We start from the raw sequence: 23,863 nt of genomic DNA on the forward strand, positions 1-23,863 counted from the left end.
CGCCTGAAGTACAAGTCGATCCATGTGAAAAATGTTATGGAGTCGAACATGGAAAGACATCGCCTGATTACCAGCCAATGATGTAAGCTGTTAACAGGCATGAAAGGAATCACCGATAATGATGATGACCCTCAAGGTATGGCAGTACAATTCGCGTGGTGTGAGAATGGGACTTGGGGTCGAACATCACGCAAAATCTCTCGGTCGAAGGCCATTGATGTAAACCTATCGCCGAAAGTGAGAAACTTGCCATTGAGGTATGCAAGCTTCAAAGTAACGAAAGGGTTGTTCCTAGGTCGATTTCTTGGATAATGAGCTGATGTTGATAGGAACTGATCGTCGTAGGAGGGCCTTAATGAATCCCACATCTATGACACGGAACGGAGCAAATGATTTTTGGGAGGTGAAAACGATCTGATGATACAAGGTTCAGGGCGGCGGTCATGAAAGAATGAACCGTAAAGGTATTGCAGTGGATGAGACACAAGATGGGTTGGTGAATTCTTTGATCAACTTCTCTTGAACATATAGGCGACACTTGGAATGGATTGGTAGCATTAACCCCAAATATGGATGGTATGATGGACCAATGGTAATATGACCTATGAACGGAATAACCCAACCCGACTCATACATGGGGTGAAAGTGTCATGTTCAAGAGCGACTTTGCTACCAATAAAGTTTCTTCAAGTTTTCTTCCCAATTTTTCCCCAGTCATTGTTGACGAGTACCTGTTTATTTTTATCAAGCTTGAGGAGGATTACATATGCTTGTTCTATAATTTTCCCTTCGGGCAAGCCCGTCGCTATGTTTTAATGAGCCTAGCGACAGTGAAACTCGTTCTTGTCTATATGGACAAGTTTGTCGTTATTGGTTTTAATGAGTTTAATGACAAAGATAACTCGGTCCTTTTCAATTTTAGAGAGTCTGAAAGGGACGTAAAGGAAACTCCAATAATCCTTTTTCATCATATAATCCCTTAAGTCCAAAAAGTATAAAATAATATGAAAGGGATGAATTTTCGATAATTTTAACAAGCCGAACAAAACAAGTGCTCGATCGTTTTGTGTAATAATCCCTCAGGTCCAAAAAGATTAAAATCTAGAGGAGGGATAGCACTCCCGGTAGCTTTAACGAGCTGGAGAGGCCAACTGCTCGACAATCTTTTCATATTTTATGAGTCAGATGAAAAGAGCTTAAAGGAGACTCGTTTTTTGAGGAACGAGTGATAATTTCCGGTAGCAGCTAATTCCAGGTAAGGTTTGGAATTTTCCAATCACGGCAGTGTCACAAGGATGGCTAACAGGATCACTCTTTGCTGTTGTTCCTCAAAAAGGGTAAACAATCAAATGGAGGCGTATGATCAGCTAAAATAGAGTGGAGGTGATGACGAGAACACGACCAAGGCTCAAAAGCTAATGATAATGCATTCACAATGGTTATTTACCAGAAATTGGTTCCTTTTTTAATGAGCTTAAACTCTGGGGGAAACATTTGCTCGTCGCTTAGGTTTAATTTTTAACAAGCTTTAACTTCACATAAAAACTGCTCATGCCAGTCATATAATAAGGATGTCTCATCGATAGATTCCATTTTTATGGATCTTGCACCTTTCGAAGCTTTGCTCCGTATCCTTTCTTTATGTAAGCTAGGAACGACCAATCCTATGAGTTTAAAGGGTTTGAGAACCTACAAACTAAGAAAATAAAAGGTCGCTCTTCACTTGCATGCAAAAAGGTTTGCATGCCCCCAGGTATAGGGAAGTAGAGTTTCAAGGCTACCCCTCAATTTGCAAACAAAACGTTTGCTTTGTCATGAAATGCCTACCTTATACAGGTTACCCCTCAATTTGCAAACAAAACATTTATTCTATCAGGAAAGGCATACCTTCTAGCAGAGGTATCTTATTCGGTCTAATCCCATTTTCCTATAGGGACGGGTGTCAGACTAGTCATATATCCTTCGCCGAAACCTACTCTATACCCAGAGTTTTCCTACCGGAGCAGACCAGGGCGCATGCCCCCTGGGTTTCAGTCACGACCCCCTGAATTACTCGCGTTCTTTAGGTGGACGAACTGGAGATTGATTAGACATTCCTTGCATGAAAAGACCATTTACCTGGATGACATTTGACTATTTTCTATGTGTGAGCTGGGGAATGAAAGCTGGTCTACAAGCTGGACCACTTGGCCTTCATACAGAAAACACATTACTCGAAAGAGTGAGGAGACAATGGCTCCCATGAAATAAATATAGTCACACCTAAGGAGTAGATTATAGTCTAGAGGTCCTTGGACTACCATTATTGGCCCTATTCCCATTCTGCTCCACACATTCCCAACAATGTATAAATGCAGGGGTATCAAGATGTCTTATACTGACCTTATCATTATGTCTTTGTACTGGAATAAACAGAATACAGAATATGTCATAACAGCTTGTAATCTCAGTAAGACGCCCTAAACTGATCAAAAACCTTACATCTTTGACCGTAGCTTGTAGACAACATCAAAACCTCATAATAAAACACTTGATGCTGAAATTGCAAGATGCCACTGCAACTTCCAATATATCTGAAAGTAATCCTCGCATAACAAAACAAAACAAAACAAAATATTTCATTCACTGTTTTTTAATTTATGGTATATATTTCACAAAGCCTGAGATACGGTCTGTTCTAACTCATACAACACCCAGAAAACCATGTTCACTTTTCAAATATTAAAGCATCCTGGCATGCGTGTTATCATTATTTCTTCCTTAACTGATACTTCACTACAACGCCTAAATGCAGGTCACAAGGCATATGTGCAATATATGCGTGAGAGAAAATGTACTCTGTACGGGGTGGAATGGCAGGAAGGCTCACCTACTCTCGGAGTTTGCAGATCCCTGTTGCACCTTTCACTTTATGGACTATCCGAAAAGCTCCTCTCAGCTCGATGTTTGCAATTCTAACAGGGTCGATCCAATACCCTGTTAAAGTTATAAATGAAATGACATTAAATTAAATTTTAACGTCCACCAGACTTGGACGGGATGGATGTTTTACTTGGTTTTCCTGTAGGTTTTTTTTAATTTATATTGAAAGAGTGAAGTCATTGGTGACGATTTTTGTTTCATAGGATGAAGTCATCGCTGACGGTTTGATGGCGATGAGTTTATATCCTTTTAAGGAATGGTAGTAATTGTTTGGATGGTCAAAAATAATCCGAATTTAGTGAAAAAAATTCAAAAAAACTTGCAGTAGCAGTGTTTAAATCTTGTTTTTGATGGTGGAAATGGATTCAGCACCATCAAAAACCTCTAAAGAACTCAAGATATTGAAATTTTACAACTATAACTTGGATTTAGAAAAATTCCTACACAATTTTATTAAAATATGACCGGAATTTCCATGATTTTTAGGGCAAAAAAGCAGTGTAGTTAGACTACAACTACTCTTAAAGCATATATATATATATTAATATGTTAATTAAAAATGGTAAGTAACGATTTTGTTTTTTTATTATTAATTATATTGATAGGTAGATATATTGAAATTGAAGGGTAGAGATAATATTTGATTTTTGTGTTTTATTTTAATACTCATTTTTCAATGTTAAATTCATGTAGGAATTAACAACCTCATTTCAAATGATACAAGGGGAGTAGAATAGATGTTGACGGGATATTCTATTAAGACACTTCGTGGTGAAAATGTTATTGGTTTGAAACTTTGCGCGAAAAAATCCAATGATGTTAAAAGTTTGTGTGGCCCAGGCAGGTGGCGATCCTTGGGTGATTTTGATAGCTTAGATACCCTGGGTCGTGCTAGTCATCTCAATACTTACATCACCTAACGAACAAACAAAAAAAATAATTTCACTTCAAATGAACCATGGCCTCTTTGCAGCGAAGGACCAAGAGAGGAAAGAAGAAATCAAATGGGTGACACTCATGGAGGGAAAGCAAGAAAAGGGTTGTGGCATTGAGTGTTGGCAAGCAAAGGTGGTTTGACCATGGTGGCAAAGGTGCTCTAATTGCTTTGAAAGAAAGAAAGAGATTGTGGTGCAAGCATTGGCAAGTGAAAGTGTTGTGATCACTCTGAAAGCAAGAAAGGGATCATGAGTGTTGGCAAGCAAAGGAATGATTCCATTATCACATAATTCAAAGCGTCATTTAGTGTATGGGATTGGGGATCAATGATGTGACCCAGCCCACGCTTCCACATAGCCTCGACTTTACACCTGTTTCAGGCTTTATGACGTGGTGTGTTTGTTTGTTGTTTCCGGCGGTTGTATGTAATGTGGATAACATATATTTTGCTTTGGGAAGTGGGAATGATTTAATGCATTATTCAATGCCCATCTACGGTCCTCAAGCCTGGTTCCCTCTGTTTGATCTTTGCCCAAAATGGTTCTACTTCCTGGTCATTCACGATGGTTCTGTTCTGTTGAGCGGCTCTGCCAGGGTTTGTTTGTCACTCTGTATGACTTTTGCTCTGGCGCATATGGAAATCTCTGGTTTCTCTTTGGATATGGTTGTAGACGAATTCCAGCCTTCCAAACTTGTTGATGCGGTTGTCTGTGGACTTCTCCTGTGGCACGAGCCTGCCTTGGCTCTAGAGGTGTGCCTATGAACTCAGGTAACTGGGTGATGGTCTTCCGCGGCTACAAACAGGTAAATAATCCTCTCCTTGATTTAATTCGACCTTCTTCTGCCATTGACACTGACCAAGCCTGCTCCTTCTGTCTCAGGCTCCTTCGGTTTGTTAGCGGCTTTGTTCCACGAACTCCTTGGTCCGGTCGCACTCAGGTAAGTTATATATTCCTTCTGCTTCTATTATGCTTCGATTTTCAGGTCTCAATGTACAGGTAGGCTGACTGAGCTCTGTTTGGTTTATGCAGGTCAATGGTTTGACCTAGGTACGCGGATTCCTTACAGGTTCGGTCTCAAAATGTGGCAACGCTCTGCTAGTAGGCTCTGGTTCTTAAAATCCGTCAATTTACAGTTAGGGTCTTTAGGTTTCTATAGGGTTTGTCGCTCGCCGTTTTGCATTCGTGTTCAGTTTGAATCACTTTCGAAGATGAAGCTTAAGTCTAGCTTCAGTTTCTGTTCTGGTTGGCTGTTTGTTTGAGTTATGGGTGGTCATTGTCATCAAACCCTGGGCTAGGGTTTGTGCACTCTGTGGACGCTGGCACTTGTTTTTATTTATAAACGAATGTAATACATATATACTTCTCAGATCAATAACAATGTGAACATCATTTTTTTATCTCTATTTACTTATGAAATTATGAAGATTCGTTCGAAAGTACCTCTGCTATGGTTTTTTTTCTCCGGCACTCTATTTCTGGTTTTATCCTCTCGGTCGTCTTGATGTGCTTTAATGTTCTAGCTGTGGGCTCGATTCGTTCGTTCTTCACTCTGATTTTAGGCATATGTATGAATTCGATGTTGTTTGTTGTTCGTTGAGAACACAAGGAAACATGACCTACAATGGTCATTCTCTGTCTGCCAGCATCGTTGTTAACAATTCAATGAATGGAAATATAATAGTACAGTAGGTAGGCAATGACACAGATAGACCGTTTTGAAAAAAATGATCTGTCTCTGTTTTATTTCTTGATTCCGAAACTGTTGAACCTTTTCCCTATTTTACATTGCTACATTTATACATTGTTTGTTTAGAGTTAATTGAAACTGTAATTTCTTTCAGTTGAACAGAAATAATATGGTTGTGTAACTACTAGTTCTCAGTTCGGTTGACATGACAAGATCTTCATTTAGACAACTTTGTCTTTTCCTCTTTAAGTTGACAGAACAATTATTAAACTGTTGTTTATTATTGTTGGACAAATAACAACCCTAACCGACTATTAACTTTGACTAACACAACAATTAAAAGTAAAACAAAATAAAATCCTACCCCATGTCCTGATAAATTAAACATAAAAAAAAAACAATCCAAATACTCAAACAACTTTCCAACCTGGCTGAGACTTCACCCGTTCATGGTGAGCTAGATGCTCCTGCATCAGGCTCCCGGGGCAAAAAGAAATCATGGCTCCGGTCCATGAGCTTCTCGACTGAAGAACCTGTCTATTCAATCTGCCTAGCATCAAGCCACGAACTGTCCTCAATAGGATGGTTCTTCTACTTGACCAGGTATTGCACATACTCCTTCTGCTGAGTTCGTTTAACCACCTGAGTGTCGAGAATGCTTTTGATCTCGGGAAGTTGAACGTAAGGCATCTGTCTCTTCCAAGCTTCTCCTCCATCCTGGGTATTCCGTGTAGGTCATGTGGTTCCATCTTCTTCCTTCTCTTCTGCGTCAGCCGTGTAGGGGAACAGGTCTGCTACATTAAAGATAGGTGAAATGCCTATTCTGAGTGGCAACTATATCTCGTAGGCATTCGCCGAAAATTTCCAAACGACTTTGCAAGGTCCTACCTTTTTATACTTCAATTTATTGTACGTACCCTTAGGGAAGTTTTCTTTGCGTAAATGCACGAGGACTTCATCCCCCACGTTAAACTGTACTTCCCTTCTCTTCAAATCTGCTTGTTGTTTATACTTTAAGTTGTTGTCCTGCAATTTAATTTTTACCTGTTCATGCAAATCTCTCATCGCATTAGCAAAATCTTCTCCATCTGCGCTTCACCTTTCCTGTAGTCCAACATCCCGCAGTTCATGCACTCCGCGAGGATGCATGTCGTACACGATCTGAAATGGGCTAAAACCTGTGCTGCGGTTAGGCGAGTCATTATAAGAGAACTCGATCCCACATCCACGAATTCTCTCCAACCAGGCTTCGTAGAAGGTTTCCCAAACTCCTATTTACAACCTCTGTTTTCCCGTCGGTTTGTGGGTGATATGCAAAACTGTAACTTAGTTGTGTGTCCATTTTCTTCCACATGGTATGCCAAACGTGTCTCGTGAACTTCACATCCCTATCCGAAAGGATAGATTTAGGCAATCCATGTAACCCAACAATCTCATTTAAAAACAAGTGGGCCACGTGGGTGGCATCACTGGTTTTTCTACAAGGAATAAAATGCGCCATTTTTGAAAATCTGTCCACTACTACCATTACCGAGTCATAACCTCGCTGTGTCTTAGGTAGACCTAAGACAATGTCCAAGCTGACTGAGTCCCACGGTCTACCTGGAACAGGTAACGGTATATACAGTCCCGTGTTTTGACTGTGACCCTTTTCTAACTGGCACACTTTGCATCTGGCCATAAATTGTTGTACATCTCTCTGCATCTTTGGCCAAAAGTAGAAATGACTGAGCTGCTCGAGTGTCTTGTCCATGCCGAAATGTCCGGCCAAACTTCCACTATGCTTCTCTTGAATAATATTCTCCCTCATCGAGCAGTCAGGTATGCACAGCTTTCCTCCCTTAAACAGCAATTTCTCCTGTAGATTGTAATCCAACCAAGGATAGTTATCTCTCACTGAGGGATTCTGACATGCCTCCTAGGCCTCCTTAAAATCTGTATCAGTCTGGTATAAGTCTTGTAAGTTCTCAAAACCCAGCACCCGTACAGTGCTTTCCTACAGAAGTAAAGCTTTCCTACTTAGTGCATCCGCCACCTTGTTGGCCTGCTCGCTAATATGCTTCAATACAAAGTTGAAACTCTGCAAATACTCCACTCATTTTGCATGTTTGTGGTTCAGCTTGTGCTGTTGCATTATATACTGTAGTGCAGAATTATATGAAAACAACACAAATTCATTTCCCAATGGATAATGCCTCCAGTGTTTTAATGCCTGTATAACAGCGTAGAACTCGTTATCATACAACGAATTATTCTGTCGACTTTCATTCAACTTCTCGCTAAAAAATGCTACAGGCTTATCCTCCTGGCTGAGTACAGCTCCAATTGCTGTCCCGCTAGCATCACAGTGAACCTGAAATAACTTCTTGAAATCTGGTAATCTCAGGATCGGCCTCTCAGTGATCTTTTTCTTTAACAACTGGAAACTTCTCTCCACTACCTCCGTCCATCAAAAAGGCTGGCTGGCCTTTTTAATGGTGTCCAACATAGGTGCACAAATTTAGCTAAAATTCTTTATAAATTTCCTGTAAAAACTTTCTAATCCATGAAAGCTACGTACCTCAAATAAATTTTTCAGAGATTGCCAATTCACTATCGCTCCCACCTTCTCCGGATCCATCTTCAGTTCATTCTCTGCTATTACAAACCCCAAATAAATCAATTCCTTCTGCAGAAGGGTACATTTCTTCAAATTTATTAGTAGTTTATTCTGCTGTAATTTCTCTAGCACTTTCCGTACGTGTTGAAGGTGTTCTTCCCTTGTCCTGCTGAAAATAAGTATGTCATCCAAATATACTATCACAAACTTCCTGATGTACTCCTTTAGCATCTCATTCATTAACCTCATGAATGTACTGGGTGCGTTGCTCAGCCCAAAGGGCATGACCAGCCATTCATACAGCGCCTCATTCGTCTTAAAGGTTGTCTTCCATTCATCCCCCTCTCGTATCCGAATCTGATGGTACCCACTCTTCAAGTCTATCTTAGAGAAATATGTTGCCCCACTTAAACAATCCATCATATCATCCATCCATGGCAGTGGAAACCTGTACCGGACGATGATTTTGTTGATGGCCCTTGAGTCGGTGCACATCCACCACTCTCCTCCCTTCTTGGGAGCGAGGGCCGTTGGAATAGCACAATGGCTTAAGCTTTCCCTTATCAACCCCTTGTCCAAGAGTTCTTGCACCTGCTTCCTAATTTATTCATTGTCTTTGGGGCTCATTCAGTATGCCGCTTTGTTCATCAAACTGGCTCTGGGTATGAAGTCAATATGATGACTTATGCTCCGTTTTGGGGGTAATTCGTCTGGCAAGTCATCTACAACTATGTCCATAAATTCCTGCAACATTTGTTGGATTTCTGTAGGTAAATCTGATACCTCTGTATGCAACAATACTGTCCTTGTTTTCTTTACAACTGCGTAACCTATATCACTGTCCTCAACCTGTTTCAGAAATTGTTTTCCGCTAACCAACAATGCTCTTGGTTCACTTGTCTCTGCTGTCCCTTCTTCCTTGATGGGCACAAGCTTATTCTTGATTCCATCCTTAACAAATTTATAACAGTTCGTCAATCCATCGTGTACCACTTTCCTATCGTACTGCCAAGGCCTGCCAAGCAGTATGTGACATACATCCATCGGCATGATGTCACAAATAACTTTATCCTTATATCTTCCTATTTGAAATTCCACCTCGCACTATTCATCCACCAGCAACTGATGGCCTTTTTGCAGCCATGAAACTCTATAAGGGTTGGGATGCTTCAAGCATTTCAACTCCAATTTTTCTACCATCTCTGTGGACACTAAATTATCAGTACTACCACTATCAATAATTAACTTACAACACTTACCTTGTGATTTACAAATTGTTCTGAACAAAGCCTTCCGTTGTGTCTGTTCAGTGACCTCCTTGATTGGTTTTAACAACACCTTGTGCAGCACCAGAGCTTCCCCTGTCTCTGGAGCATTTTCTGCTTCTTGGGGAGGTGCCGTTGCTTCCTCTGGTTATGCCATATATGCACCCCGCTGTCCAGCTTGACCTGCTTCTAGACATTCAAACAATCGGTGTCCCCATTTACGACATCTGTAACACTAATAACCAGCCCCTCTACCTCGGCCATTTCCCCTGCCTCGTTGGGATGACCTACTGCCTCTCGCGCTATCACCTCTGTTTGCTTATCCGGAAGCTTTAGAACTGCTACCTTCCTCATTGCTACTAGCAGTCCGGCCTCTGCCATATGATTGGCCTTTTCCCCTACCGGTTCCTCATCCTCTCTGGGCATTCTGCCTTCTGGTAATTTTCTCTTCAGCTTTCATCACACTCTGATACGCTTCTTCAGTGTTTTCCGGAGACAAAATACTGATTTCATCCAAAATATCTAACCTTAACCCATTGACATACCTGGCTGTTCTTTCTGTTGTATCCTCTGTATATCCGGCTCGCAAATTCACTCGATAGAACTCCTCCGTGTACTCCCTTACCATCAATCCTTTTTGTTTCAGATTCTGCACCTGCCTGTGCAGTGCAATCTGATAGTCCTTCGGCAGAAATCTGCCCTTTAACTTGGCCACCATCCTTGACCAGGTTTTAATCGGCAACTTGTTCAATCTTTTCCTCTTGTTCTGGACACTATCCTACCACAGGGCTACATGTCCCTTCAATTTCGTTGCGGCAAACCTAACTTTGCAGTCTTCGCTAACTTCCTCGCACTCGAAATACTTATCTATCTCGCTGATCCAATCCAGTAAAACTTCGATAGACAGGCTGTTGTCATAAGTCGGGATTTCTGGCTTGGGTTTACTGCTTGCCACTAAAACAGATCTCAACAATCTCACTTCTGGGCTTTCACATTCTGGTCCATCTGCTGCTGGTTCAGTTTCTTCTTCACTGTCATCGCCTATTTCTGGATCTCTGCGTCTCCCTGCCTCTACTGCCTCAACGGGCAGCAAGAATTCTGATCTCCTCTCTTAATCCTTCCTCTGCCAATCTTCGAGCACCTTTGCCACGACCCCTCCTTCCTCTCTCCATTCCTCCTACTAACATAAACAACTACTTTGATACCACTCTGATGTGACCCAGCCCATGCTTCCACGTAGCCTCGACTTTACACATGTTTCGGGCCTTATGACGTGGTGTGTTTGTTTGTTGTTTCTGGCGGTTGTATATATGTGGATAATAGATATTTTTCTTTGGAAAGTGGGAATGATTTAATGCGTTATTCAATGCCCATCTACGGTCCTCGGGCCTGGTTCCCTCCGTTTGGTCTTTTCCCAAAATGGTTCTGCTTCCCAGTCATTCGCGATGGTTATCTTCTGTTGAGTGGCTTTGCCAAGGTTTGTTTGTCACTTTGTATGACTTTTTCTCTGGCGCATATGGCAATCTCTGGTTTCTCTTTGGATATGGTTGTAGACGAATGCCAGCCTTCCAAACTTGTTGATGCAGTTGTCTGTGGACTTCTCCTGTGGCATGAGCCTGCCCTGGCTCTAGAGGTGTGCTTGCTCGAACTCTTTTCACACAGTAAGTTTCTTGATCTCGTGCTCTCATTCCTCCATGGTTTGGTTATAGAATAAGGTCTCTTGTTCAATGATTGTCACTTACTGTTATTGTTATTGCCTTTGTCTCTGCTCGGTATGAAAATCGGTTAACTTCTGGTGCCCATGAACTCAGGTAACTGGGTGATGGTCTTCCATGGCTACAAACAGGTAAATAATCCTCTCCTTGATTTAATTCGACCTTCCTCTGGCATTGACACTTACCAAGCCAGCTACTTCTGTCTCAGGTTCCTTCGGTTTGTCAGCGGCTCTGTTTTGCGAATTCCTTGGTTCGGTCACACTCAGGTAAGTGTTGGCATTATGATTCTGGTATGGCTCTATGTTACAGGAGGTTGTGTTATACTTGATGGCAACTCACTCAAGTGGCAATGCTCTGTTCAGGCTCTCAAAATATTGGAAATTAAGAGGTACGCAGGTGAATGGTTCAAAAGGTGCGGACCCACAGGTACGCCGGCCAGGAAGTGCGTTCATACCCGCAGGTTACCCGTTCATGAGGTGCGGACCCCCAGTTCACTCACTTCAAGGCAGAGAAGCGCGCTCACGTGGGGTTTATTATGTTTGGCCCGTGGTATTTAGCCCACCGTTCTTGATTCTATGGTTTTGGCCCGTGGTATAGGATCTAATTTAGCCCCGGTTTGGATCCCTTGTTTTGGTTATTTGATGGTTTTGTCCCATGGTGTGAATGAGGGCTTGACTATAAATAGGGAAGGAGATCACTTGGCCAATGCATCTTTTGCAAATTGAATATCTTAAGATCTGAAATATTGGGTTATCGGTTTAAAAGCTTGATCTATATAAAAGTGAAGTTGAAAGTGAATCTATGAAGTGTGATATCTCAGGCGCATGATCAGATCTGGGCATCTGACTATCTGTGGCACACTGGTGGACTGCCAATTTGGCCCTAATCAGAGGTTCGCAAGTAATTAACGGTGCAAGTGCGAGGGTACGCACAGCAGAAGAAGGTGCAGTGCGTGGGTACGCACAGCAGAAGAAGGCACAATGCGTGGGTACGTAGCGCGATAGAGGTTCAAGTGCGGAAGAACAGTAAAGGTACGCGGCGTGGCAGAGGTTCAGGTGTGGAGGCACAGTGAAAGTACGCGGCGCTACAGAAGCCGTAGGTGCGTAGATACGCGGCGCGATAGCATCTGAGGGTGCGTGGCCACAGTAGTAGTACGCGGCGTGATTGAAGAAACAGTGCGTGGGTACGCGGTGCAGTGGAAGGCTCTCTGCGGGGATACGCAGAGACGCAGAAGGTGAAGTGCGAAGCCACGCAGTCCAGATAAAGAAAAATTGTGTATCGGTCCTAAAACATTTGTAGATCATCTTCTATTTATTGCTGCAGAGTTCTGGGTTTATATTTCTGGTATTATCTTTCTGTTTACAGCATTCTGAGAAGTTGGGTAATTCTTGGTTGATTGTATAAGGATTTTGGATCCAGTTTGAAAATTTATGAAAAGTGGTCCTTGAAAGAAAAGTAGTAGGGGGTTGTAGCTCCCTTCCAGGAGAGACTGGAAAACGAGAGAGAGTTGTAGCTCTCTGCAGGTTGCAGCCTGCGTATTGGTAAAAGACTGCACCAGTACAAAATCATTGTAAAAGGAGTTTCTAATTGGAAGAAGATAGAGACATATTGCAGTAGGTGGTTTTCACCCACATTGGGTTTCCACCTTATATCTGGTGTTCTTTGGTGTGACTATCTGTTTTTCTTGTTCATGCTCATTGTTTCATGGTACTGACATACAAGAATAATTCAAAGTATAAATTAGGAAGATTTATTAAAAAGAACTTTATAATACTGATTCACCCCCCCCTCTCAGTATTATTTCCAACAGTAAGTTATATATTCCTTCTACTTCTATTCTGCTTCGATTTTCAGGTCTCAATGTACAGCTAGGCTGACTGAGCTCTGTTCGGTTTGTGTACGCGGATTTCTTACGGGTTCGGTCTCAAAATGTGGCAACCCTCTGCCGGTAGGCTCTGGTTCTTAAAATCCATCAATTTATAGTTAGGGTCTTTAGGTTTCTGTAGGGTTTGTCGCTCGCCATTTTGCATTCGTGTTCAGTTTGAATCGCTTTCGAAGATGAAGCTTAAGTCTGGCTTCAGTTTCTGTTCTGGTTTGCTGTTCGTTTGAGTTATTGATAGGTCCCTATAATACTAATGATTACCCCATTACTATTGTAGTTGTATCCCTTATTACTATTGTTGTGCCCCTATTTCCCCCATATTTTTATTACTGTGCCCCATAGAATCCCTCTATTTTTATTTTTGTGGCTTTATATTATTATTGTTAGGTCAGCTGGGTTATATTGTGACTCCTTAGACTCCTATATATAGAAATTAGGTTTTTTCATTTGAATCATCCAAGAATTGCTCATTTATGTAATGTAAAGGAGGTTGCCCCCTGGAAGAGGCTGAATTCTAAGGCATTGATCTATCTTTTCTATCTTTTTCTTGAGCTGGTTTCATAACATTTGGTATCAGAGCTTTGGATTCTAGGGTTTCGTTGCTCCAAACAGGACATCGTGGCATTTTCACTATAACTTTTTTTTTGCGAGATTTCAGAAGCTAAAAAAAAACCCATTTGAGAAGAAATTGCGCCGAATCTCGGGTCCGAATTTCAGAGCTTTTCGCACTATATTTGCAGATATATGATCTGAGGAAGTTGGTCTTTTTGCAGACTCCTGAATTACATTCCAAACAGGTGACCTGGGGAAAATCGTCATAACTTTCTTTCTGAGCATTGGATTGAAATTTCGTAAGAAAGTACAAAAATAGGACGGACTCTAGTTTCTTGTATATATTTTTCAGAGCCAAAAGTCGAAACAGTGACTAGTGGCATGTCGTACAAGTTCGCTCTACTAAACTAGTCTATAGTCAGGTCACTGTGGGAGATTGTGCATAACTCTTCCTTGGAGAATCCAATTTGGATCAGACTAGTGGCATTGGAAAGAGGACGCAGAGGGCTGCTATAGGTTACAATTTCAGAACTAGACGATCCGAAATTATAGAGATACATCAGATTCAATATCAGGCTCCTACAAAGTGAAAAAAGGTGTATAGTTTTTTTTAAATTTTTGCATAAGCTTGGTTTGCAAAATTAGTTTGAAGGAATTCGAAGGGCATAGTACAACATTATTATCGGTAATTGATGCCTTGGGGAAAGAAAATGCAAACACCTAGTAGGCAACCTGAAAGCTCTAGCATGACTCATGAAGAAGAGGAAGAAATGCAACATGATATATCAAAATTACGAGACCAAGTGCAACAAGTGTCACTTGCACAAAAAGGAACAAAATTTAAGATGGATGATTTAAAGAAAGATGTAGAAGCTAAGATGGATGGTTTAAAGAAAGGCGTAGAAGCTAAGATGGATTGTTTAAAGAAAGGAGTAGAAGCTAAGATGAATGACGTGGAAGCTAAGATGGACGATTTGAAGATAGATTTGAAGACAGACATGGAAGAATTGAAGATAAATATGAATAAGTTGCTACAAGAAATGGTCACTAACGGTGAAAGGGTAGTAAAGGAAACGCATGATGAGAACAAAAGAAATGTTAATCATGATTCCATAGACTCTAATGTTGGATCCAAGACCCACCATATTCCAAAAATTTATATGAGGAAGTTTGATGGCAAGGATCCCGCGACACAGATATTACAGATGGAGCAATTTTTCAATCTCAATAATGTTAAAAACACACAAAAGGTATGTATTGCAACTTTATATTTGGAACCAAATCAGTTTGTATGGTATCAATGGCTTTACTCTTGTAAACAAATTATCACTTGGGCAATTTTTACGGAAGAATTGACAGCACATTATGAGGATACAAAAAGCAACACTTTTTTTAGGCAATTGATAAGTCTCAAACAAAAGGGTTCGATAATGGAGCACATTGAGGAGTTCCAAAAATTGAACATAAGGGTAAAAAATGTTCCAGAGGAGCATAGGATTGATGTGTTCATAGTGACTTTAAAGGATAATATCCAACACGATGTTTTCCTTTGGGAACCTAATTCATTAGAAAAGGCATTCAAGTTAGCAAGAAAAATGGAAAGCAAAATTATGGCAACCAGGAAGCATACCAGTCACAACTATAAAGATGGAAGTGTTGTGACCCCTAGCCTTCCACAACCTATAAGGTTGACACCACAAAAATTGGAAGAAAAAAGAGAAAAAGGGCTTTGTTACAGTTGTGATAGTAAATACACTAAAGGTCATAAGTGTGCTGAGAAGAAATTATTCTACATAGATTGTGAAGAGGAAGAAGAAAAGGAGCAAGAAAGGTCAAAGGAAGAGGATATACTCAAGGAACAAAGCCTAGATAAAGAAGAAATGAATCCAACGATATCTTGTAATGCATTGGCTGGAATTACCACTCCTCAAACCATCAAGATAGAAGGACAAATCAAGAAGAAAAAGGTAATAGTGTTGATTGATTCAGGAAGTACCCACAATTTTATTCATTGTAAGTTAGCAAAGGAATTGAATTGCTTCCTATATCCAGCACCAGAGTGTCAAGTGATGATTGCAAATGGAGGAATGATAAATTGCTCTGGAAAGTGCCATAATATCAAGCTATCCATGGGAGAATATGTATTGACTAGCCCAATGCTTTCCATTCCAATGGGAGGCACTGATGTTGTACTAGGAGTCCAATGGCTACAATCCTTGGGTACAATAGCTTTTAATTTTCAAGAACTCTTCATGAAATTTTCTGGGAAAGGAAAGGAAGTTGAATTAAGGGGTATTGCAGGGAAACCGGGAAAGATAATCAGCTCTAACAGTATGACAAATCTTTTAAAAAGGAACAAAGAGGTGTAATTGCACAATTATGTTCGCTAGATGTTTCCACATCGGAATCATCTATGTCTCCAGATCTCCAAAAAGTCTTAGACGATCATTCCAAGGTATTTGAGACTCCCAAAGGTCTACCACCTATTCGTGATCATGATCATGCTATTCATCTGATTCCAGGAAGTGTTCCTCCAAACATCAGGCCATACAGATATCCCTATGCCCAAAAGAGTGAAATTGAACGTATGGTTGCAGAAATGCTAGAGGCTGGTATAATTCAACCTAGTCAAAGTTCTTTCTCTGCTCCAGCAGTATTGGTGCACAAGAAGGATGGATCATGGTGCATGTGTCCGGATTATAGGGAGCTCAAAAATATCACTATTAAAGATAAATTTCCCATTCCTGTCATTGATGAATTATTGGATGAATTGCATGGATCAATTTACTTCACCAAGTTGGATCTTCATTCAGGATATCATCAAATCAGAATGAAGGCTGAAGACATTCCAAAAAAAACATTTAGAACTCATGAGGGTCATTATGAATTTTTGGTCATGCCTTTTGGCCTTACCAATGCACCTTCTACATTTCAAGGTTTGATGAATTCCATTTTCAAACCCTTCCTTAGAAAATTTGTGTTAGTATTTTTTGATGATATACTAATCTACAACAAGTCTTGGAATGATCATGTTGAACATGTTGACAGGGTGCTACAACTATTGGAGGAGAAACAATTATATGCAAAAAGATCCAAATGTTTCTTTGGAGTACAAGAGGTGGAATATCTGGGTCATATTGTATCTCATGAAGGAGTTAAGGTAGACCCTAGCAAAATTAAAGCCATTAAGGAATGGAAAATCCCCACATCCATAAAGCATCTGCAAGGATTTCTTGGGTTGACAAGGTATTATCGCAAGTTTGTTAAGAATTATGGGAGAATAGCAGCACCTCTAACAACATTATTGAAGAAAGATGCATTTTCATGGACTCTAAAAGCAACAAAGGCCTTCGAACATCTTAAAGAGGCAATGTGCCAAGCAACGGTCTTAGCTACACCAGACTTCACAAAAACCTTTATTGTGGAATGTGATGCTTCAGGAAATGGAATTGGTGTTGTTTTAATGCAAGATGAAAGACCCATTTCTTTTGAAAGCCGTCCAATCAAGGGAAAGTTTTTACACAAAGCTATTTATGAGAAGGAAATGTTGGCCATACTACATGTACTTAAGAAATGGCAACACTACCTAATGGGAAGACACTTCAAGGTAAAAACGGATCATGGTAGCCTTAAATACTTTTTAGAACAAAGATTATCCTCTGAAGAGCAACAAGAGTGGGTCACAAAGATGTTGGGTTATGACTTTGAAATCATCTACAAAAAAGGGAAGCAAAATGTGGTGGTAGATGCACTCTCAAGAAAGGATGAGTATGTGGAAGCGTTGTTGTGCGCCATTCCTATTATCCAACCAGATTGGATAAATGAAGCAAGGGAGGAGTGGAAGAATGATGAAGAAGTGTGGGCACTTATTCGAAAGTTACAACAAGATTCGAATACGTCTGATACATTTAGCTGGAAAAATGATTCGTTATGGTACAAAGATCGTTTATACCTCTGTAAGAATTCGCAACTCAGACAAAAGATTCTTATCGAATTGCACACTTCTCCCTTAGGAGGGCACTCAGGATTTTTAAAAACTTACCACAGGGTTAAGAAGGAATTTTTTTGGGATGGCCTTAAATCAGATATTCAAAAGTTTGTGGCGGAATGTTTGGTTTGCCAACAAAATAAAGTTGAAACAATTAAGACCTCGGGTCTATTACAACCTTTATCCATTCCAAGCCAATGTTGGGAGGAGGTTTCAATGGATTTTATCAAAGGTTTACCCATGTCTGAGGGAATGAGTGTCATCATGGTGGTAGTTGACAGACTTACCAAGTATGCACACTTTTGTGCATTATCACATCCATTGAAAGCCAGTATAGTTTCCACTGCATTTATGGAAACAATTCAAAAGCTACATGGAAACCCAAAGATTATTGTAAGTGACAGAGATCCCATTTTCATTGGAAATTTTTGGACAGAATTATTTTCTTGTCTTGGTACTCAATTAGCTCATAGCTCATCTTATCATCCTCAATCTGATGGGCAAATTGAGATAGTAAACAAATTTTTGGAAGGATATCTTCGTTGCTTTGTATCTCATAAACAGACACAATGGGTCAAATGGTTGCCTCTAGCTGAATGGTGGTATAACACTTCCTTCCATACAGCAACAAAAATGACCCCATTTATGGCACTTTATGGATATCAGTCACCATGCATCACATCATATTTAAGAGAAAATTCTAAGGTTCAAGCAGTGGAACATCACATTGAACATCAACAACAAGTCCTCCAACTCTTAAAGGATAACCTCGTGTTGGCACAGAATAGAATGAAACAACAGGTCGATCAACATCGCAGCGAAAGAAGTTTTGATGTAGGCGATTGGGTATTCCTACGGCTACAACCATATAAATAAATGTCCCTCAAGCAAGCTAAGAAGGATAATAAATTATCACCAAAGTATTATGGTCCGTACAAGGTGTTGCAAAAGATTGGTACTATGGCATACAAATTGGAGCTTCCTACAGCGTCTCGAGTGCACCCAGTTTTCCATGTTTCATGTTTAAAGAAGGTTATAGGCGACAAGCTCCCAGTTCAAACAATATTTCCAGAACTTGATGAGGAAGGAAAAATTATATTGGAACCGGAAGCAGTCACAGAAACAAGAACTCGACAGCTACGAAATCATTCAATCTCGGAGTATCTCATCAAGTGGAAGAACTTATCTGCTGAAGATTCCACATGGGAGGATGAGAATTTTATACAGAAGCATCCAGAACTACTCAAGAGTTGAGGACAACACCTTTTTTAAAAGAGAGGGCATGATAGGTCCCTATAATACTAGTGATTACCCCATTACTATTGTAGTTGTATCCCTTATTAATATTATTGTGCCCCTATTGCCCCCATATTTTTATTACTGTGCCCCATAGAATCTCTCTATTGTTATTTTTGTGGTTTTATATTATTATTGTTAGGTTGGCTGGGTTATATTGTGACTCCTTAGACTCCTATATATAGAAAGGAAGTTTTGTCATTTGAATCATCCAAGAATTGCTCATTTATGTAATGTACAGGAGGTTGGCCCCTCAAAGAGGCTGAATTCTAAGGCATTGATCTATCTTCTCTATCTTTTTCTTGAGCTGGTTTCATAATAGTTATGGGTGGTCACTGTCATCAAACCCTAGGCTAGGGTTTGTCCACTCTGTGGACGTTGGCACTTGTTTTTATCTATAAACGAATGTAATACATCTATACTTCTCAGATCAATAACAATGTGAACATCATTTTGTTATCTCTGTTTACTTATGAAATTATGAAGATTTGTTCGAAAGTACCTCTGCTATGGTTTGTTTTCTCCGGCACTCTGTTTCTGGTTTTATCCTCTCAGTCGTCTTGTTGTGCTTTACTGTTCTGGCTATGGGCTCGATTCATTTGTTCTTCACTCTGATTTTAGACGTATGTATGAATTCGATTTTGTTTGCTATTCGTTGAGAACACAAGGAAACGCGACCTACAGTGGTCGTTCTTTGTTTGCCAGCATCGTTGTTAACAATTCAATGAATGGAAATATAATAGTATAGTAGGTAGGCAATGACACAGATGGACCGTTTTGAAAAAAATGATCTGTCTCTGTTTTATTTCTTGATTCCAAAATTGCTGAACCTTTTCCCTGTTTTACATTGCTACATTTATACATTGTTTGTTTACAGTTAATTGAAACTGTAATTGCTTTCAGTTGAACATAAATAATATGGTTGTGTAACTACTAGTTCTCAGTTCAGTTGACATGACAAGATCTTCATTTAGACAACTTTGTCTTTTCCTCTTTAAGTTGACAGAACAATTATTAAACTGTTGTTTATTACTGTCGGACAAATAACAACCCTAACCGACTATTAACTTTGACTAACACAGCAATTAAAAGTAAAACAAAATAAAATCCTACCCCATGTCCTGATAAACTAAACATAAAAAAACAATCCAAATACTCAAACAACTTTCCAACCTGGTAGAGACTTCACCCGGTCATGGTGAGCTGGATGCTCCTTTATTAATCAATTTCAAAATGGCTATGGCATTCATGGTTTAGGCTCTGATGGTATTAGTGTTTCTATTATGTTTCATGTCAACATTCATCAGTGGTTACTTTATATGACTTTGCTAGTGATTATGATGATTAACCTCCAATAAGATTGATATGTTGTATGGGATCTTAAGAAGGTAAGAGACTACTTGTATTTATTTAACATTTTATTTCTATGTTTGAAAACATTAAGAGAAACATTTCAAGATCATTATAGCTTTATTAACTTAAAAAGTTAATAAGTCTGATGATGTGATAAATATAGGTTTTTCTTTTTTCCTTTTCTTTTTTGGGAAATCTAGTGAAACAATTGTGGGTGAGATTGTGATCTTTGGTTGTCTAAAATGTGTTTTGACTACATACATGGATTCAACATCAACGCCCTGAAAAACCCTTGGAGCATTTATATTTTGTAAATTACACAACGCAAACTTGTGATTTAACAAATCTATGCAAGATTTGAGCAAAATTGACCAGAAAATATGCCCAAAAAAATTCCAAACTGTAGAAGAGTTAGACTACAACAAAGTCATTACTGATCATTTTACATTGATTTGTTTATATATGTTAAAAAATGCAATATAAAATATAATTTAGTTTAATATGGTTGAAATAAGTAGTAATATTTATGGACGCACTCATAGATGAAATGGCTTTTTGTGGAAATTAGGGAATACAATTTCCAACAAGATTATGACTTTTTGTTCTTTGAAATGCACTTTTGAATGCATAAAATAGATTCAACACCCTGAAAATCCTTGAGGCACTTGAGCTTTATATGAAACAACTTAAACTTATAATTCTTAAAAACCTCTACCGAATTTTAGACAAAAGTGATTGGAAAATGGTCAATTCGTCTATTAGTTAGACTCTATATCTTATATTGGTGTATAGATTTCCAACAAAAAATTGTTTTCTATGAATAAATTCATTCATAAATTTTAATGGAGTGGTTGTATATATTTTTATAACTAGCCTAGATCCATCTTAACTTCGCACCTAGAGGAATCAAATTTACTTTTACTCTAAAAGAAGTTTGCACCTCAATAAATTTGATCTCTCTCCACGCTTGGATAAGACTGATCTAGGTTGGTTATATATATATATATATATATATATATATATATATATATATATATATATACACACACACACACACCATGGGCATGATTCCATTATCACATAAGTCATAGCGTCATTAGGCTTATGGGATTGGAGATCAGTTGCAAAATGGCTATGGCATTCATGGTTTGGGCTCTAATTGCATTTGTGTTTCTATTATGTTTCTTATCAACATTCATCATTAATTACTTTATATGACTATGCTAGTGATTATGATGATTAACCTCCATTAAGATTGATATGTTATATGGGATCTTAAGAAGGTAAGATATTACTTGAAATTCTTTAACATTTTATTTCTATGCTTGAAAACATTAAGAAAAGCATTTCAAGGTCATTATAGTTTTATTAACTTAAAAAGTTAATAAGATTAATGATGTGATAAATATTAAAAATGATGAGACGTAAAATATATTTTTATTTTATTTAATGAAGAGTGAAGTGAATGGTGTTGTCCAACTATTCTATGTATTTTCTTTTCTTTTTTCTTTTTCTTTTGGCGTCGTCTATCAAGGCAGAGGAATTGCCCTGACGGTCAAAAGTGGCAGGAATTCGGCTAAAACTATTTCAAAAAATCTTGCAGTAGTAGTGTTTGAATCATGGTTTTGATGGTAGAAATGGATTCAACACCATCAAAAACCTTTGGGACACCCAAAATCTTGAAGTTTGACAGCTATAACCTGGATTTACAAAAATCCATACCATATTTTATTAAAATCTTACCAGAATTTCCATGATTTTCAGGGAAAAATTGCAGGTTGGTTAGACTACGACTTTTCTTTTTCTTTTTCCCTTAATCTGGTGAAATAATTGTGGGCAAGACTGTGACCTTTGGTTGTTTAAAATGTATTTTGACTACATACATGGATTCAACACCTTGAAAAACCCTTGGAGCACTTAGATTGTGTAGATTACACAACTCAAACATGTGATTTTAACAAATCTCTGCAGTATTTGAGCAAAATTGACTAGAAAATATGCCCAAAAAATTCCAAACTGTAGAACATTTAGACTACAACAAAGTAATTACGGATAATTTTATATTAATTTGTTTATATATGTTAAAAAATGAAATATAAAATATTATTTACTTTAATATGTTTAAAATAAGTAGCAATATTTATGGACACAGTCTAACTCATAGATGAAATGGTTTTTTGTCGAAATTTGGCAATACAATTTCGAGCAAGATTGTGATTTTTTATTCTTTGAAATACACTTTTGAATGAATAAATAGATTTTAACACCCTAAAAACCATTGAGGCACTCGAGCTTTGTATATTAAACAACTTAAAATTATAGTTTTTAAAAACCTCTAATAAATTTTAGACAAAATTGACTAAAAAAGTGATTCTCTATCTTAAGTGTGTATAGATTTTCAACTAAAAATTATTTTCTATGAATAAATTCATTCATCAATTTTAATGTAGTGGTTGTATATATTTTTATAATAAAAATATTTTGGTCAATGCAATTGTTGGGAGGTTTGGTTTTTATTTTTTTAAATAAATAATAAAAAATGTTAGTGTTTATCTCTCATTCATATATATATAACTTTTGATGTGGTCATTTTTCGTCTATTACTTAGATTATATATTTTGTACTTGTGTATAGATTTTCAACTAAATATTGTTTTCTATGAATGAATGAATATATTTAAATTGAGTGGTTGTATATATTTTTATAACTAGCCTAGATCCATCTTAACTCCGCGCCCAAAGGGATCAAATTCATTGTACTCTAAAAGAAGTTTGCACCTTAATCGATTTGATCTCTCCATGGTTGGTTATATATATATCTTCTTACATAAGAATACCATGGGTATGATTCCATTATCACATAAGTCATAGCGTCAATAGGCTTATGGGATTGGAGATCAATGGCAAAATGGTTATGGCATGGCTTATGGGATTAACTCAAAACATGATTAATGCTTTGGTTTTTATTTTTTTTAAATAAAAAATCAAAGTTGTTATTATATATGTATAGAGAGCAATGTTATTGTTAACATTGTAATATTGATGTGGTCATTTTTCATCTATTAGTTAGACTATATATTATGTACTCGTGTGTAGATTTTCAACAAAAAAATGTTTTCTATGAATAAATGAATAGATTTAAACCAACTAAAGACCACGTGATATATTGGTATTAGTGTGATCAATCTTATTAATATCGATCCTTCGTCAAGTGATCTTTTATTTTATCTTCATCTCGATCGATGAAGTATTTATATGATCGAAAAAACTTTCACCAAGCTAGATCTGAGAAATACATTCATATATATTTCCATAAAATTTTAGATATTAACATGTTTATAACTTAGTATATTGATGATCATTGAGAAATTTCAGCTAATATCATTAACACCTCCTATAACCCATAAAAATACAAATAATATAATAATTTTTATTACAAAATAGTATGAAGACCTAAGTTCTAATACTTAGACTAAATAAAACCCACCCCATTCCCAAAGACCCACATATAAATCTTATCACTATTTTAACTAGTGTATCATTGATATACAAACCAACCCTTATCCATGCTGGAAAAAAATAAACCAACCCTTGTCATGGTTTTATTCCTCCTAGTGACTCGATGCATATATTTTATAATGCACCGACGGACCCACCGCTCTACCCC

Source organism: Pinus tabuliformis, chromosome 4_1, assembly GCF_031772625.1.
Source record: "Pinus tabuliformis cultivar Carrire ecotype Pingquan chromosome 4_1, CPIR1, whole genome shotgun sequence".
Taxonomy (NCBI): Eukaryota; Viridiplantae; Streptophyta; class Pinopsida; order Pinales; family Pinaceae; genus Pinus; species Pinus tabuliformis.